The sequence below is a fragment of the Sapajus apella genome, unplaced genomic scaffold (assembly GCF_009761245.1).
Source record: "Sapajus apella isolate SASKATOON/1434 unplaced genomic scaffold, GSC_monkey_1.0 scaffold118, whole genome shotgun sequence".
Lineage (NCBI taxonomy): Eukaryota > Metazoa > Chordata > Mammalia > Primates > Cebidae > Sapajus > Sapajus apella.
The window spans coordinates 5,128,280-5,146,852 of record NW_022437058.1 but is presented as its reverse complement, the minus strand read 5'-3'; the positions used below and the strand labels follow the sequence as shown (position 1 = coordinate 5,146,852).

Below are 18,573 nucleotides of genomic sequence, written 5' to 3'. Positions count from 1 at the left end.
TTTTTTTTTTTTTTTTTTTTTTTTTTTTTTTTTTTTTTTTTTGAGACAGAGTCTCTGTCACCCAAGCTGGAGTGCAGTGGCATGATCTCAGCTCACTCACTGCAACCTCCGCCTCCTGGGTTCAAGCAATTCTCCTTCCTCAGCCTCCCAATACCTGGGACTACAGGCACAAGCCACCATGCCTGGCTAATTTTTTGTATTTTTAGTAGAAACGGGTTTTCACCATGTTAGGCAGGATGACCTCAATCTCCTGACCTCATGATCCACCCGCCTCAGTCTCCCAAAGTGCTGGGATTACAGGCATAAGCCACGGCACCTGGCCCAATAATTCCACTTCTAGATACAGACCCAAAAGAAATACCCAACCAGATACTTGTCTACCATTGTGCACGAAAGCATTAATCACAATAAACAAACAGTGGAATCAACCCAAGTGTGTGGACAGATGAACAGATAAACAAAACGCAGCATGTACATACTGTGGAATATTATTCAGCCTTAAAAAGAGAATGAAATACCTGGTACTTGCTACAACATCAATGAACCTTGAAACATTATGCTAAGTGAAATAAGCTAGACTCAAAGTGACAGATAGTTTATGATTCCACTTATCTGAAGCCCCTAAAATAGATGAATTCACAGAAGCAGAAAGTAGAATGCAGATTACCATGATGCTTGGGTCTGCATCCACCCACCACCAGATATCTCTGCATATTTTCACTTGAGTAATACCAATGACAAGAGGAGGAATGAGTCTTTTATCCTGCCTCTGAAGCCCTCTAAGAGGGCCCTTTTGATATTAACATGAAAAGTCTAAGCTTCCACGCTGAGGGCAGGGGGCGTGGGGACTTCAATGACTATACAGTTTCTGTTTGGGATTATCCACAATTTCTGGTAATAGATAGCAGTGATGCTTGTGTAACATTGTGCACATGCTTAAAGTCACTTAATTATACACTTTAAAATGGTTTAAGTGGCAAATTTTATGTCATGCATATTTCACTACAGTAAAAATAAATAAATACATAAATAAATGAACTTTGGGAAAAAAAAAAAAAAAACCTGGGCTGCATTCCGTCTTTTCCATAGGATCTATGCAGACTGCCTGAATTTTCATGGTTTCTTTTGGGAGGGGGACAGGGGCCAGAATCTTGCTCTGTCACCCAGGCTGGAGTGCAGTGGCATGATCTTGGCTCAGTGCAACCTCTGCTTCCAGGATTCAAGCAATTCTCCTGCCTCAGCTTCCAGAGTAGCTTGGGTTACAGGCGCCTGCCACCACGCCTGGCTCACTTTTGTATTTTTAGTAGAGACAGGGGTTTCACCATGTTGGCCAGGCTGGTCTCAAACTCCTGACTTCAAGTGATCTACTCACCTTAGCCTGCCAAAGTGCTGGGATTACAGGTGTGCGCCACTGCACTCTGCCTGATTTTTCATGCTTTTCTTTGCCCATTTTCAAGTTATTTTCCTCCCAGAGATTGCAAGATAGAGTTCATTTAAATTCTGAAGACATCTTTAACAGATGAGCAAAGTTTCCCTTCATGTAGGTAACACTTTGATCTTCAAGGTACTCATGGTTAAAAGAACATCTACATTTCAGAACTAAAATAAGATGAAAATTACTGATTATTTATGTAACCTTAGCACCAAAAATAGGCCTCTGATGTTACAGACTTCACAGTATGATTTATTCATTAATCTGAATATACGTGTGCATGTGTCTCTGTGCATACATCTCAACTTAGTGTAGCTTTTAACAAAAATTCAAAATCACCTTTACCATGAAAACAAGGTTATGCTTTGGTTTTCATAAAAGCTCTTTACGGTCTAAGTGTAACATTACAATATTTGTAATTTAAAATATTGTCTTAAAAAGTGTATTTTGGTGAGACCTAGAAAATGGTCACTTAAAACTGAAAGTAAATACAATGCTGTGTTGACAGTTAGGAGCTGCTGCCTCTTTGCATCTGCCTCCCACCATGCCCCTTCTCCCACCGATACCTTAGCTTCTAGCTGAAAAGAGATGTTCTAGTAGCTACTGAGTAGCTCCGGAAGCGCCTCTGTAAGTGCTTGGGCTGTGTTTCTGTTAAAAAAAATGTCTAACAGAGGTTTTGGGAAAATGTATCCTAAGGGAATAAGAGAGTAAATTATTTTGTGAATGAGGCTCCAGGCTGACTCATTGTGTATATTGTTGTAAAAATGTGTAACTGGAATTAGTATGTTGCATATTTGAACTGTAAGTCCTTACAGAGTATTTTTTTAAATCCCTCTAACATTCAAATGTTTTACTGTATAAGTGATGTCTTGTTAGTTGGCAAGTTAAAAATCTTTTTCAGGCTCCTTGGTTGCACCTCAGCAGGAATAACTGATAAGTCCCAGATATTTGAGAACCCTCCTCCTTTCAAGGGTGATGAGAACAAAGAAAGGGGAACAAACCACACCCCTGTCTCAGAACAGGGATTTCTTAAAGTTAACCAATGAGCATTTTTTAAACTTATTCGGGCTGCAGACTTCTTAGATATCATAAGTTTGGGATCAGGAATTCCTTAAAGTTGACCAACAAGCACTTTTTAAACTTTTTCTGGCTGCAGACTACTTAGATGTCAAAAGTTTCCTTGATGTTACATACAACACTCTTGCCACCGTGAACAAGGGGAAAACTCCTAAGGAGACTGACAAGTCCTTCAATATCAAAATGACTTTATGGAAGAGAAGAAAGCCCAGGTGCACTGACTGAACAGTGGTGTGATGAGAAGCAAAATGTGTCTGACACTGTAATACTATAAAGATAGTTGCAAACACTAGTTGTACTGCCCTGTTTATGGCTGCTAGTGTTAGACAAACGCAGCAGCAAATCGATTCTATTAGCAGAATATTGTCCTCATTGCATGAGTGGTCTGAGTAGTTTCCAAGTGTACAGCTAAGTTTCTTCCAGTATGATTGAAAGTTTCTTTTTCTTTTTTTTTTTTTTTTTGCTCTTAATAAGACTAAATTGTGGGTTCTCTATTTTAAAAAAATAAATGAAAGAAAAAATTTAAACACTTCCAGTTTGTAGATGACATGATTTTCTGAGTAGAACTAGTTAAGTAAGTTCAGCAAGTTTTTAGGATATAAGATCAACACACAAAAGCATACTAACAACAGACATGTGGAGATGGACTTTAAAACACAATATGATTTAAAACTCTTTCAAAGAAAAGGAAATATTTAGGTACAAAATTATGTATAAATTTAACAAAATATGTGAAAGATCTGTATCCTAAAATGTAGAAAACACTGATGAAAGGAATCAAAGAAGACCTAAATAAATGGACACAGATCATGTAAACGAATTGGAAATTTGAACATATTTAAAGATGTTTTTCAACATATTTAAATTTCAACATATTTAAAGAGCCCCCTCAAATATCATCATCCTCCAGAGCCACAGATGGAAAGTGGGGTACATGTTGACTATGTCTGAGGTCCCAAACCTACAAGGTCAATAGTGGTAGAGACGGCCAGCTGTCCACCAAAATACCATGCTTTTCCTGCCATAGTTTGGAGTTATTGCTGCGATGAGGCTATATACCCAGGGGCTGAGATTCCAAGTACCCCTTACATCTAGTCGAGGGTACGTGACTAATTCTTGAAACTTACTTAAAACTTACAAAGTTTTAAGTTTCAAATAAATAAATAAATAAAGATGTCAATTCCTCAAAAGTTGATCTATATAATATTTATCACAGTCCCAACAAAGTGTTTTGAAGACATAAACAAGTTTATTGTAAAATATATATGGAAAGACACAGGGACAAAAATTGTTTCCAAAAATAGTGAAAGAGTAAAGTGGAAGGAATCCCTGTGCCTGGTGCTACTATATGTCTACAGGAAACAATGCAACGTGTTGCTGGCAGAGCAGAGACACGTAGACCAAAGGAATGGAGTAGAAAATCCAAAAATAGACCCACACAATTATACCCAATGAATCTGTAAAAACAATTAAATGGAGGAAGGATAACCTTTCAATAAATTGTGTTGGGACAATTATTATGCATCCATGGATAAAACAATGAACTTTACATTCAACCTCAGTCCTTACCAAAAATGAACAATTCTCCCAGGCTGGAGGGCAATGGGGCCATCTTGGCTCACTACAACCTCTGCTTCCCAGGTTTAAGCAATTCTCCTGCCTCAGCCTCCCAAGTAGCTGGAATTGCAGGCGTCCACCACCATGCAGAGCCATTTTTAGTAGAGACGGGGTTTCACCATATTGGCCAAGCTGATCTCTAACTCCTGACCTCAGGTGATCTGCCCTCCTTGGCCTCCCAAAGTTCTAGGATTATAGGCATGAGCTACCGCGCCCGGCCTAAAACTATAAATTTTTTAGAAAAATAAACATAGGAGAAAGTCTTCAGTACTTAAGACTAGCTGGTGTTTATAAAATAGATGGTGCTTTCATAAAATTATATGGTGTTTTTTAATAAAATAAACACAGATCTGTCATACAACCCACCAATAAAAGTTTTAGGCATTACAGTGTTACGGAGAAATGAAAATTTATGTTCACATGAAAACGTGTACAGTTGTTCATAGTGGCTTTATTCATATTAACCAAAAGCTGGAGATAACCCAAATGCTTTCCCACAGTGAATGGTTAAACAAACTGTGATAAGTTCATAGAATTATCTTTCCTTTGAGATACCAATCCTGAAACTATAAACACATTTCTGAAAACCTAAGCAATAAATGTATCACTTTTTTGTTGTTTGCGCTGCCTATTTAAGGAAGTAAAATGAAGATAACGTTTGCCCTCCTTTACCTATGGTCGTCTGATAAGCCCTTAATAGAAGTCAGCTTTCAGTATGACGGGCTATCCATCTCCAGATACCCTGTGAATGAATGAGTGAGCTGTGCATCTGGAATGCCATGGATGTGGGTTTTGGACTGAGTGGAATGTTGAACTGGTTTAAAATGGATCTTTAAAATTTACTTTACTTTTAAGCTTTTGTGATTCAGAACGCCTGAAAAAGCTAATGTGTGCTTCTGTATTTGTCTGTGTTTACACAGATACGAATAATGTGAAATATTTTCTAAGCTTTTGGAAAATTTTATATGTTTCCATAGTCTTTATAATTCCAGTTCTCAAGTTCCAGTTCATCCAGAGTTGCATGTCATCTGTATTGGCCAAAAGCACTGTTGAATGAAAAACAGTGTGGAGGTTCCTCAAAAACTAAAAATATAACTACCACATGATCCAACAACCCCACAGATCCAAAATAAAGAAAAATCACAATATCAAAGAGGTATCTATACTCCCATGTTTATCACAGCACTATATAGCTGAAATATAGAATCAAGCTAATTCATCAATGGATGAATGAATAAACAAAATGCAATAGATATGCACAATGAAATGCTACTAGGCCATAAAGAAAATAATGGAATCCTGACATTTACAGTGACATGGATGGAACTGGAGGACGTTATTTCAAGTGAAATAAACCAGGCACAGAAAGACAAATATCACACAATCTCATTTATATGTGAGAGCTAAAAAGTTGATCTCATGGAGATAGAGACTAGAATCATGGTTACCAAAGGCTGGGAAGGGGAGGAGGGAGATGAAGAGATACTGGTTAAGAGATACAAAAATATGGTTTGATAAGTAAGTTCTAGTGTTTGATAACACAGTAGAGTGATTATAGTAAACAATTTATTTTATATTTCAGAATACGTAGAAGAGAAGATTAGGAATTTTCTCAACACAAAGAAATAATAAATATTTGAGATGATGGATACCCCAACTGCCCTGATTTGATCTTTATACATTGTATGCATGTATGATAGTGTCACATGCATCTCATAAATATGTATGTACAACTATTGTGTGTCAATTAAAAATAATTTTTAAAAGAAAAAAATAGTCCAATTGAGTTGAATAAGACTGACTTTTTAAGAAAAATGTTTTTACCTGAACTGAGGTTCACTGTCCTATTTAAAACTGATCATAATAGTCATAACCATTTAGGTGTTAATACCAAGGCTTCCAAAGACTAACCAGAGAAAATACATCCCATCAGATAGAACCTAAGAATTAGCTATATATTGTATGCTCTAAATTATGACTATGGCAATTATCATAATTCTGACTTTCATCAATTTTTCTTTAGGATTACTTGCTATAAGGCTTATGGAAAAAAATTATAATATTTTTAGAGCAATCGAACATTTTATTAATAATATTTTTACTTGTCATTCAGAGGGGTACAATTAAATTTTTCTTGACCTTTAAAGTAAAAATTAAATGCCTTCCTAGTTTATAAAAGAAAATGCTGAAATACATATATAGTGGAAACCACATTGCTAAGCAAAGAAAAGTCCTATATTGATCCAAAATGTCCTATATTGACGTTCCCATAGATGGAACGTCATTCCAATGTGAGCAGGCTGTGCTTCCTGTCCATCAAATGTAGTACAGTACAGGGAGCTACCAGTTGCCAGCAGACGTGCTGGGAGGAGAGATTATAATATTCATAGAAGATTGTTTTTAGAAACTCAAACTTTTAAAATTTCATTGGAATATTTGCTAGACAACATGTTTACAATTATATATTTATAATTATATTTCAAATTCAAGCATCAGTAGTGGTTTCCTTGCCTTTTACCAAGGAGTAACACCTATTTGTGTTACTGGATTCATTGTAAACATACCCATCTGCAGTGGTTTGTGGAGTTTGAATCGGCAGTTATGAGAATGAGCAGAATTAGGTCTCTAGATTTCCTTGTTTCCAGTTTTAATGTTTAGTGGAGCTTCTTGTTGGAGGACAAACTCAAAGTCAGGAGATACTGGTGTTTGGCGGATCTGCCAGTAATCTGTTACCTGGCATTGGCAAGTCGTGTGTTTTTTGTAACTCAGACTTTCTTATCTATACAAAGTCTAACAACAACAACAACAAAATTATTGACATTAATCCAGTGACCTGAGTGGGCATGAACACTGTGCCAAACACTTTATATCTTTAAAATTATTTAACTATTCAAACAACCCTAGCAGACAGGTACCATATTTATCCCTCTTATACACATAAGGACACAGAGACCCGGGATCTTGAGTAGCTGGTAAGAGGTTATAGGGCAAGATTCAGAGGCTGTTAATATTTACTAAGTGCCTATAGAGTGTTGGGCCCTGTGTAGGAGTTTCATATACATTCTTTTATAACACTATGACTAGCTCTTACTATTCAAATTTTACAAGTTAGGAAACTAACAATTAGTATTACTTACTCAAAAAAAAAACAGTGGGTGAGTGGGGAAATTGGAATTCATATCCAGATGTCTCTGAATACAGAAACCATATTCTCTACCCCACACTTTTTTGCCCCTTCATAACTTCATCTGTGTGAATGGCCAGGTGTAATGGATTATGCAGCTGCCTGAAGCGCTCTGGTCTTGTGTTCAGTGCACAGGATGGGCACATTCATTCAAAATCTTCCTGTCCATTCCACGGCTGTGTCTCATGTCTAGCCGGCAGAAATCCATTTTTAATGGCTGGTAAGCCACTAAATTTACTTTGTCCCCAAAATGACCATCACTGCATATTTAAATAAATTTTATTTCTAGATGCCTGATTCATTTCAAATCTATATAAATTATAAGTTTCTTATGAATAATTAGATATAGAGTTTGCATGTGTCGGCGACTTTTCTATTAGTGAACCTGTGAAATTCTATCGCTCAGTATGACATCGCTGAAAATTAAGGGATTCACAATCTTTGCTGACTTGGGTTCCAAGTCTGGGTCAACTATTTGCTGTATGACATTGGCAATAGTACTTAACCTCTAAGAGATTCCATCTGTTTTTCTATTAAAAGAGTGAAATAATATTTATCTGAAAGGATCTAGTATATTAATTTAGATGTACGCCCATTAACAAATGCATTTCTTTATGTAAATTGGTAATCTATATTTGCTTCTGTTTATTCATTTACTTTAACCACAAGGAAAATATTCAGACCCAGTGAAATATAATAGGTACTCAAATAACATCCGGTGAAAAAAATGAATATAACTTCTGTCAAATTATTTCTAAAAAAAAGTGTAACTTATTTAGAAAATCTCAAACCTACATTAAGGACCTTGTATTTTAGCGTTTTCAGCACTTTTACTGAGAGTGAATAGAGACTATTCCTGATTGGGAAGGCATAACATAGATAAGGAGACCCACAAAATTGGAGTCAGATCTGTGTTATTGGTGAGTTGTTTGAATACTCCATTCCTGTTCTCTATCTATAAATAGAAACAATAAAAACATGTATCCTTCAATTCCGTTTCAATTTTTCATCTATAAAATCAAGTGCTAAATAGACAGTTAGCAATTATAATGCTGTAGAGAGATGTTTCAGTAATTTCTATTCCTCTTCCAACTTTGCACCATTTTGCAAACATCCTCATGTTAAAGGTTGCAGTTCCTTCCAATTTCTTACTACCGTGGCATGCTCATAAATGCTTGGAATCCCATTTGAATAGGATTTGGGACAGTGTCAGTTGTTAAGCTGACCATTTATTTTTAAGAGTCTATCCTGTTTAATGCCACAAGATACATTTCTAAGTGTTCTGAACTACATCATTTAAATCTTCTCATATCCTGTTTTAAAAAAAGCAGTAATCTTGGATGAAGCCACTTAGTCAATATTTTTTAAGGCCTGTAATTTTCTGAGCCCCAGGAGACTTTCCTATCTATTGGACCACTTGAATTTCATTTTTATGTTTTGTAGGTGTTTTTGGTAACTCCCTTTCTATTGCATTCTGCGATTTTTAATGTATCCATTTAGGGAATTGTTCTCAAAGAATTCGAGTTGAAAGTGAATATTATATATTCATAAAATATATGTTATTTATAACTTAGCATTAAATCAAATATGTACAATTCAAGTCGCTGGCACAGAATCACTTATTTGCTTAAATGTCGTACAAGTATATCATGTTTTAAATCTCTAACAAACATGACTTCATAATATTTAACTACAAGTTTATATAATACAAATGCTTATATGATGGCTAGAAAACAAAAATTTTCATTCTTACCCTTTTTAAATTGCTATTTTGTCTTCTCCTTTTAACTAAGACTTGATACAGTTTCACTTGAATGCTCCTATATTCAGGGGAATTTCAGAGTTACAGTGACACTGCACTATTTGGAGTTGCCCCGTCAGTTAAATGCAGGATCGTGACAATGAGCAAGTAAGGAGGATCTGATGCCACTCCTTCACAAGAAGTCCTTGATATGGTTTGTCTATGTCCTCACTCAAATCTCATCTTGAATTGTAGCCCTCATAATTCCCACATATTGTGGAAGGGACTCAGTGGGAAATAACTGAATCACAGAGGCGGTTTCCCTCATACGGTTCTTGTGTTCATGAATAAGTCTCATGAGATCTGATGGTTTTATAAGGGAAAACCCTTTTCACTTGGTTCTTATTCTCTCTTTGCCTGCCGCCATGTAAGACATCCCTTGCTCTTCCACCATGATTCTGAGGCCTCCTCAGCCATGTGAAACTGTTGGTCAATTAAACCTCTTTCTTTTATAAGAAAGAAAGTCTCCAGTGTGTCTTTATCAGCAGTGTGAAAACAGACTAATACACTCCTCCATGGGAAGAAAGTTTGAGGGGCTTTGGAGAACAGAGAAGGAGAGGAGGGTGACCAGCAAGGAGGCACTAGTGCCTGCATTTGGAGGCAAATCTCACAGGCATTTGTCACAGTCAGATATTAAATTACATTGTATTATTTTAAATGTAAGCAGTTGATAATTACGCCAACTAGAAGCTACTGCTGCTTTTAGAAATAGGCAATAAATGATTAACTCTGAAGTAATGTACTGTTCAGAAGCAGAGCAGATGTACATAAACCTAAACACTAAGAGCTGGGTCTGTGACACTGAAAGAACTCGACTTTGGCACTCCCTGAGAGAGGGAGCGCTATTAATGATGTGGAAGTGCTTTTGCTAAAAGAGAAGGATTAACATTCATGCCATCATCCAAATTGTTCTTCCTAAGATATTTTATATTCATATTATAAAATATGTCCTGTATCTGATTTTGTCATTTTACTTCATTCATTAAAATTATGCAAGTGGCAGGCTAGGAAACTCCAGGGCCATATTTTCACATGAAAATGTCAAATAAAAATATACATAGACCAAAGTAGTTTTGTAAGAACTCTTAAAATTGGCCAAGAAGCTGCAGCGACAAAGCAAATGCCTAATTGAAGAAAAAGCTACACTAGAAGCAGTACAAAGTTTCATGGCATTTTTCTTGCCCTTAACCTGCCTCCTCCTCAACATAGTGTGGTGTGATGAGGAGGAATTTGCCCAATCCAAGTTCTTGCCTCAAGCTGGAAGAGGAAGACAGGAGCTTATCTGGAGATTGACTAGAAGACTAATTCTGTCTTGCCTGATTGAAAAAGCTGATGGGAATGGTGGCATAGTTTGAATAACATGTTCAAAGTCATTTAAAGCAAGCACCACGGTGACTAAGAGCCATAGAAGATCAGAAGACCCACTGGTGGCACAGATTATAGGCAAAGAAATACAATAAAAATTCTAAGGCCTCTAAGAAGAAGCAGTGATATGCCTCTTTGGGAAATTAAGACATTTAAAGCAGCCTTGTATATAAGGAACTGGAACAAAAGCATACACACAAGCCAAGGAAAGATACATCTCCAGTAAACGTATGAAAGGCGCCTATACCTTTATGCCAGGATGATTAGTAAAGGTCTTCCTCTGCACAATCCACATAAAGCTAGGAGACAAGGCTACTTTTCTCAGATGCTCAATTTTCAACAAAAGATCACAAGGCATACAAAGAAACAGGAAAACATAGCCCCCTCAAAGGAACAAAATAAATCTCCAGAAACTGATCCTAAAGGACAGCAGACCTTGGGCTTATCTGAGAAAGATGTTCAAACAACTGTCTAAAGTATGCTCAAGGAGCTCAAGGAGAACTTGAACAGACATATAAGCAAACTCAGGAAGGTATTTTATGAACAACATGAGAATATCAACAAAGAGATAATTTTTAAATCACAACAAACAAATATTCTGAACCTGAGAAACAGAACTTCGTTGAAAATTTTACTAAATGGAGACTTGATCAGCAAGAAGAAAGAATTGGTAAACTTGAATATATGTCATTTGTAATTGTTGGAATTGAAGTGCAAAAAGAAAAAAGAATGTGTAAAAGTGAACAGAGCCTAAGGGACGTATGGGACATTGTCAAGTGAACCATATGCATTATGGAAGTACCATAAGAAGAAGAGAGACATAAAGAGACGGGGAGCTTATCTGAAGAAACAATGAATGAAAACTTCCCAAACATGAGGAAAGAAATGAATATACAGGCCAGACACGGTGGCTCATGCCTATAATCCCAGTACTTTGGGAGGCTGAGGCGGGTGGATCACCTGAGGTCTGGAGTTCGAGAAGAGCCTGGCCAACATGGTAAAACCCCGTCTCTACCAAAAACACAAGAAAAAATTAGCATGGTGATGTGTGCCTGTAGTCCCAGCTACTCAGGAGGCTGCAGCATGATCTCAGCTCCAACCCCTGCCTCCTGGATTCAAGAATTGCTTGACCCAGGAGATGGAGGTTGCAGTGAGCTGAGATCGTGTCACTGCACTCCAGCTTCAGTGACAGAGCAAGACTCTGTTTCACAAGAAAAAAAAAAGAAAGAAAGAAATGAATATATGAATGCAAGAAGCTCAGTGATTTTTAAATAGGCTGAATCCACAAAGATCCACACTACGACATGTTATAATCAAATTGTCAAAAGTCAAAGAGAATCTCAAAAGCAGCAAGAGAAAAGTGACTCAATATGTGTAAGAAAATCTATACGATTAATAGTGGATTTCTCATTAGAAAATTTTAGGCCAAAAGGCAGTGGGATGATATATTTAATTGATTTTTTTAAATCCTGTCAACTGAAAATACTAATATTCAGCAAAGCCAGTCTTCAAAAAAAATGAAGAGAAGTAAGACATTTCTAGATAAAAAGTGAGGAGTTTGTTACTGTTGGGAAAGGCAGTCTTCTGCATGCAATCTTTTGACCCTCACTTATCCATGTGACAATGAACCTAGGGACTGGAACACTTATTTACCAAAAGAATAAAGAGCCTTCATAACCTGTACTGGGATTATCCTGTGTGTGGGAATATCTTAGCCTGTTTCTGACTCAATGTGTATTCCTTTGTTCAGCTTAAAATTGTACATAATACAGCACCTAGCCAAACCTGATACTATATTTGCTCCTCGCAGGGAGAGGAGGGGTCCTTCGGTAGCACAAGAGAGGTGTGTACAGATAAGTTGTCCTGTGTCAGCTGCTGGGCAGGACCTGCTGGCCATGGGAGACCCATGCCCGCTATTGGAGCTGATCATACTCTGCCTCTACTCTAAGTGAGTAAAACATTATTCAGTGATTTGCTGTACCATGTTTCCAATAGCAAGATGCAGTAGGAAGAAGTGTCAGGGTTTTCACTCCTGGTGATAGATAATTGATATCATTTGCTTAATAGTAGCCATTAGACCTTCCTGAGTAGAAATGTTAAAAGAAGTCCTTCAACTTGAAACAAAGGACACTAGGCAGTAACTTCAAGCCATATAAAAATATAAATTAATATATCAACAAATATTTTAAAATTGTGTTATAATTTTCATTTGTAATGCCACTTTTAATAATTAATCAGGATTTAAAATGTACAAGTATAACTATAAATCTGTATCAATGGTTACACAATATAGGAAGATATAATTTGTGACATAGCATAAAGTGGGAGTGTAAAGAGAGTTATAAAGGAGTAGAGTTTTTGGATGTGATTGAAGTTAAGTTGCTATCAGTTTAAAACTGATTGTTTTAACTTAACTGTTTTATGTAATCCCCATGGTAACACAAAAGATACATCTAGAGAACGTACACAAAGAGAAATAAGAAGAAAATTAAAGAAATGTCACTGAAAAATCAACTGAACACAAAGGAAGGTAGTAAGGGAGGAAATAAAGGGAAAAAAACACTAAATGACATAGAAAAAAATAGCAAAATGGCAATAGTAACTCTAATGATAAGTTATATTTTGGGAGACTGGATAAAAAAAAAGATGCGATTATATACTATCTACACAAGACTTGTTATAAATCTGAGGACATGCATTGGGGAAGGAAAAGAATGGAGAAAAGATAATTCATGCAAACACTAAAAAGAGAGCAGGGAGTGGCTATGATATTGGATAAAAGAGATGTTAAGTTGGAAACTGTCACAAGAAAGAAAGAAGGACACTATACAATGACAAAAGGGTCTATTCACCAAGAAGATATAACATCATATAGATATATAAACATAGATATTATATATATATATATTGAGCATCAGAGCTTGTAAATGTGTGAAATCAACATTGACATAATTGAAAGGAAGAAAATACTGATCTACAATAATTATAGTGACTTTAATATCACAATTTCAATAATTGACTAAACATCCAGAGAAAAGATCAGTAAAGAAACAGAGGATTTGAACAACATTATAGACCAACTGAAACTAATACACATATACAAAACGCTTTACCCAACAACAATAGAATATACAGTTTTTCTCAAGTATACATGGAGCATAATTCAGGACAGACCATATGCTAAGCCCCCAAAAAAGTCTTAATACAGTTAAAAGATTAAAATCATCAAGGTACTTTTTTTATTACGATGGAATGAAACTAGAAATCAATAGCAGGAGGAAAACTGGAAAGTCTACAAATATGTGGAAATTAAACAACAAACCCTTAAGTAACTGATAGGTCAAACAAAAAAACAAGGAAAATTAGAAAACATATTGAGAGAAATGAAAATGTAAACACAATGTATTGAAATTTGTGGGGTGCTGAAAAAGTAACGAATTTTATAACTGTAGATGTTTATACTATAAAAGAACTAAATCAACAACCTACCTTTATTCCTTAAGGAACTAGAAAAAGAAGCTAAAATGAGAAACGAAAGAGGGGACATTACAATTGATTTTACCAAAATAAAAAAGATTATGAAAAATTAATAGGAACAGTTATACACCAATATATTGTTTAACGTGGATGAAATGGATAAATTCCTAGAAATACAGTCTACCAAGACAAAATTAAGATGAAATAGAAAACTTTAATAGATCTATGAGAAGAGATCAAAGCAGTTATCAAAAATCTCTCAACAAAGAAAACCTAGGACCAGATGACTTAATTGATGAAGTCTATCAAACATTTAAAGATGTAACGCCAATCCTTCTCAAACTCTCCCAAAATATCGAAGAATAAAGAACACTTTCAAACTCACTCTGTGAGGCCAGTGATACTCTAATACCCCACACAAAGAAACTACAAGAAAATAAAACAAGAGACTGTTTTTCATGATGAACATTGATGCAAAAGTCCTCAACAAAATACTGGCAAACAGAATTCAACAGCTAATTAAAAGGGTTATAGACAGTGTTTAAGTGAGACTGATTTCTGGAATGAAAGGATGTTAGACCAAAGAAATATCAGTCAATATAACACACCAAATTAACAGAAATAATGAAGAAATTCACAATTATTTCAATTGATGCAGAAAAAGCACTTGACTAACAACTTGGTCAAAATTCAAAATTTACCAAAATAACACTGAACAAACTAGGAATAGAAACTACCTCAACTTAATAAAGGTAATAAATAAAACCCCTCAGCTTATATCACACTCAGTGTTCAAAGCCTGAAAGGGTTTTCTCTAAGATCAAGAACAAGGCAAGGATGCCGTTTTGCCAGTCTATTCAACATAGCACTTAGAGTCCTAACCAGAGCAATTGGGCAAGAAGAGGAAATTCAAAAAGCTACCCAAAATGGAAAGGGGAAAATTAAATCATTTCTCTTCTCAGATTATATGATCATATATGTAGAGAACCCTAAAAATATCGCAAAAACCTATTAGAACTAATACATAAATTTAGCAAAGTTATAGGATACAAAATCAACATGTAAAACTCAATTGTGTTTGTACACACTAACAATGAACAAGGCAAAGGAAATCAATAAAGTAATTCCACTTACGATAGCATAAAATAATAAAATACTTAGGGTTAAACACAACAAAGGGGGCAAAAGACATATACTGAAAACTACAGACTTTTTTTTTTGGCCATTTCAACAATAATGAATATTATTGCCTATTTTGCCTATTGCTATACCTGATTTATGTTTCCTGATTACTCCATAATGGTGTATAGGCTACAAAGAATAGCCATACCATGCTTCATTTCATTAGTTGACTAAAAGTGACAGTTTATTATAGCATTTGGTATGTCTTATCTCCTCTGTATATATTTTATGATGAGGATCAGCTAAGATTATTTTTTTCCATCCTTTAGTTCTCCTGAAATATGAATCCTATCCTGTCATGCACTATTCTTTTGTAAAATTAGGATAAAATATTCTCTTGTGATTTGCATATCCTACAGAAATTTATTCTTAAGATACATAGTAGTCTGGTACAACAAATAAAATTTTGTTTACCAGGAAAAAAGTACAATTTACCCAGAATTCCACTACTCCTTACCAAGGATCATCTATTCTTATACTGTTGTAAGACATACTTTCAAACTTTCTCAATATCAAAGAAATTGTCTCACCAACAGCTAAGGTTATATCGTACTGATCTGTAATATTTATTATTTCTAGCTAGAATATTATCTGAGAGTTTGACATATGTTTGATCTTAAAGAATCACACAGAAAAAGGCTTCTCTTATTCTGTCAAATTTTGAAGTAGGAAAAAGACTTTCAAGGTTGCTTAAAAAAAAATACCTGTGAGAGGCCGGACCATGGCTGACCCGCTGCGGCGCGCACTGAGCGGCTGGTGGCGGACCACCTGGAGAACTGCTCCTGGGAGCCGGCACCCCCGAGGCCGCTGCGCTGCGCGCCATGGCCGCGGGTGGACGGAAACTCTACCGGGCCTTCTTCTCCGCCTACCTCGGCTACCCCGGGAACCGCGTCGAGCTGGTGGCGAGGATGGCGGAGGCCCTGCTCTCCGACAGTCCCGGCCCCACCTGGGGCAACGTGGTGATGCTCCTGGCCTTCGCGGGGACGCTGCTACAGAGGGGCGGCTGGTGGCCGCCCGGTGGAAGACGTGGGGCTTCCAGTCGCGGCCTAAGGAGCCGGAGGGCGACGTCGCCCGGGACTGCCAGCGCCTGGTGGCCTTGCTGAGCTCGCGGCTGTGGGGCAGCACCGTGCCTGGCTGGAGGCTCAGGGCGGCTGGGATGGCTTTTGTTACTTCTTCAGGCCCTCCTACTCGCTGGCATTATGGAGAAAACTGCCGGTCCCGGTTTTCCTGTCATGGGTGTTAGCAGCATTCATCTACTTCTGGACACGATAATGAGGAGTTTTTAAATGTTTAGCCCACTTCTACCTGCCCAACTGTGACCAGCTAAGTGACTGAGGGGTGAGCGCGAGAACTGAGAGAAAGCACCGTCCTCCCACCCCAGATGTTTTTACCTGAATGCATACAAGGCGTCCTAAGGTGATGATTTGGCCAGTGTTTTAACTTGTGACAAGTACTCACGTGTGAAGACAAGAATGCAGATGGCTCTTCCTTGAGTGGGAGAAATGGGGAGTCTAGCGCCTCATTATGCCAAAGGAATCGCAGAAGAAACTGCATTCCATTAAATGGGAAATAGGGGGCTATTTGCTGAAACTTGGATAAGAGTGAATGTGAACCTCTCATTTCCACAACTTCATGTGCTGCTGACTCATTTGAATCTTGGCCACAGCTGGGGCAACACAAGCCCCAAAGCAGAAAAAGTCCCAGTTTAACAAGGAATGTCACCTTGAAATCATTTATAAGGAATTCTTTGAGACCAAATCCTTTGAAATCTAATTCCTGGGACTTCTAGGTTTTTATAGTTAACATATTAATTAATAAATTGTTAATGTCAACGGTTTAATAAGTTTATATCTTAAAAATAAAAAAAAAACCTGTAACATATCTGAAATGCTTTGTATCCTGATAATCTCAGAATTCACGTAAGATGTTGATTTGATTTGATGTTTACAAAGGGAGTAATATTTTAGTTACTAACATGAGTGTAATTTAAATTACTCTGGCTTAAGGATAGTACAAGACTGTGTGACTGCAAACACTTCACCTGAGCCAAGTTTGAATTATTTAATGTGTTATGTCACTTATTTATTTTCCACGAAGAAATGGTCCTTCCATCTCAGGCAAAAAAAAAAAAAAAAGCCTAGAATATGAAGGAGAATCATGGGAAGAGAAAGGAGGCAAAGAACTACAAAGACAGATCTCACAAAATGGAAATGAAATTTATTGGAATTAAGAAGGAACACCTTCCTTTAGTAATAACATAGAACAGCCAATATAAAACAAGAACGTATTGTTGTATCCAAAGTCAATGGACTGTGTAATGCCCAGGACAATCCATGACTGATCACATCGCACAGCCGTGTCAACAGATAGCAACAGGCTCTGCGGTGTGTGCTCCCAATGCTATGCCTGCTAGAGGACAGAGCTGAAAGAAAGTGAAATACAATAATCTATGATAAAGCGGAAAAAACAAGGATGTTCTTTGCTGATTCGCATACTCCATGAGAAATCTTATCAAGGATCTTATAAAAGTGATAAAATTATATATGAGAAAGACAGCTTCAGAGGTCAAATGGCAATTTCACATTTTGTTTAATTTGTTGAAAGTTTTTGGTAAACAATCTGTGTACTCAACAAGAATAATTCAAAATGTTGCCACCACATTTTAAAAACAAATTATTTTCAAGCGTAAGCCATCTTTTCTTCTAATGAAATTAAACAACAGTTGTTAATAGTTTGGCATTTCTATATAGCGTTATCTTTGTTGATTCCAAAGTGAATCCTGACAACATAAATCAAAATGCCAGCATTTCAAGAGTGTGACACAGCAGAATTCTATTGCTTCATGGGGAGGGGACTTCCGTAATTAATATGGGCTGAAAAAACAAATTTCAAATAAGTGTGAAAGGGGGCAACTAACATGTGCAATGACCTTTAATCTCATTGTGGGTCCTTTAAAATCCACCTACATGCATGAGGGAAGTGTTTGTCTCTATATTTTTGTTCCTCTAAATGGGTTTGAATCCCATTAGGGTGAGGCACCTGGGGAAGCAGCTTTCTTGGGGAATAGTGATTCCTAACATATGTCTTATAATTTAATACTTCGTAATTTAGAAGGTTTTTCCCATACATTCTCTAATTTGAGTTTCACAGAGATCCTGGGGAAGAACTCTGGGCAGAGAGAAACCCAAAAGAGAAACAACAGCTCAGGAATGTCACATCATTTGTCCAGGAACTGTTTACTTATTCGATCTGAACCAGATTTCACTGAGAATATTCTTTTCCTTAGAAGAAATTCTAAAGACCTCAAATATGTTTGTATCATATTTTTAATTTCTGAAAATTATACTTTGAAAATAAGTATTCTGGTAATAAAAATGTGGTAACTCAGGGAATACAAAGATCCACTTTTTGTCAGAGAAACCTTACTTCTCTTTACTG

The 18,573-nt window shown here is 36.6% G+C and overlaps 1 protein-coding gene and 1 pseudogene across 1 annotated transcript in view; both read left to right on the top strand.

Moving 5' to 3' along the window:
* ZNF484 (zinc finger protein 484) overlaps window positions 1–18,573 on the top strand; it is a 432,825-nt gene that overhangs the window by 96,875 nt on the left and 317,377 nt on the right. The window lies entirely within an intron of this gene.
* Window positions 15,857–16,407, top strand: LOC116538254 (annotated as a pseudogene).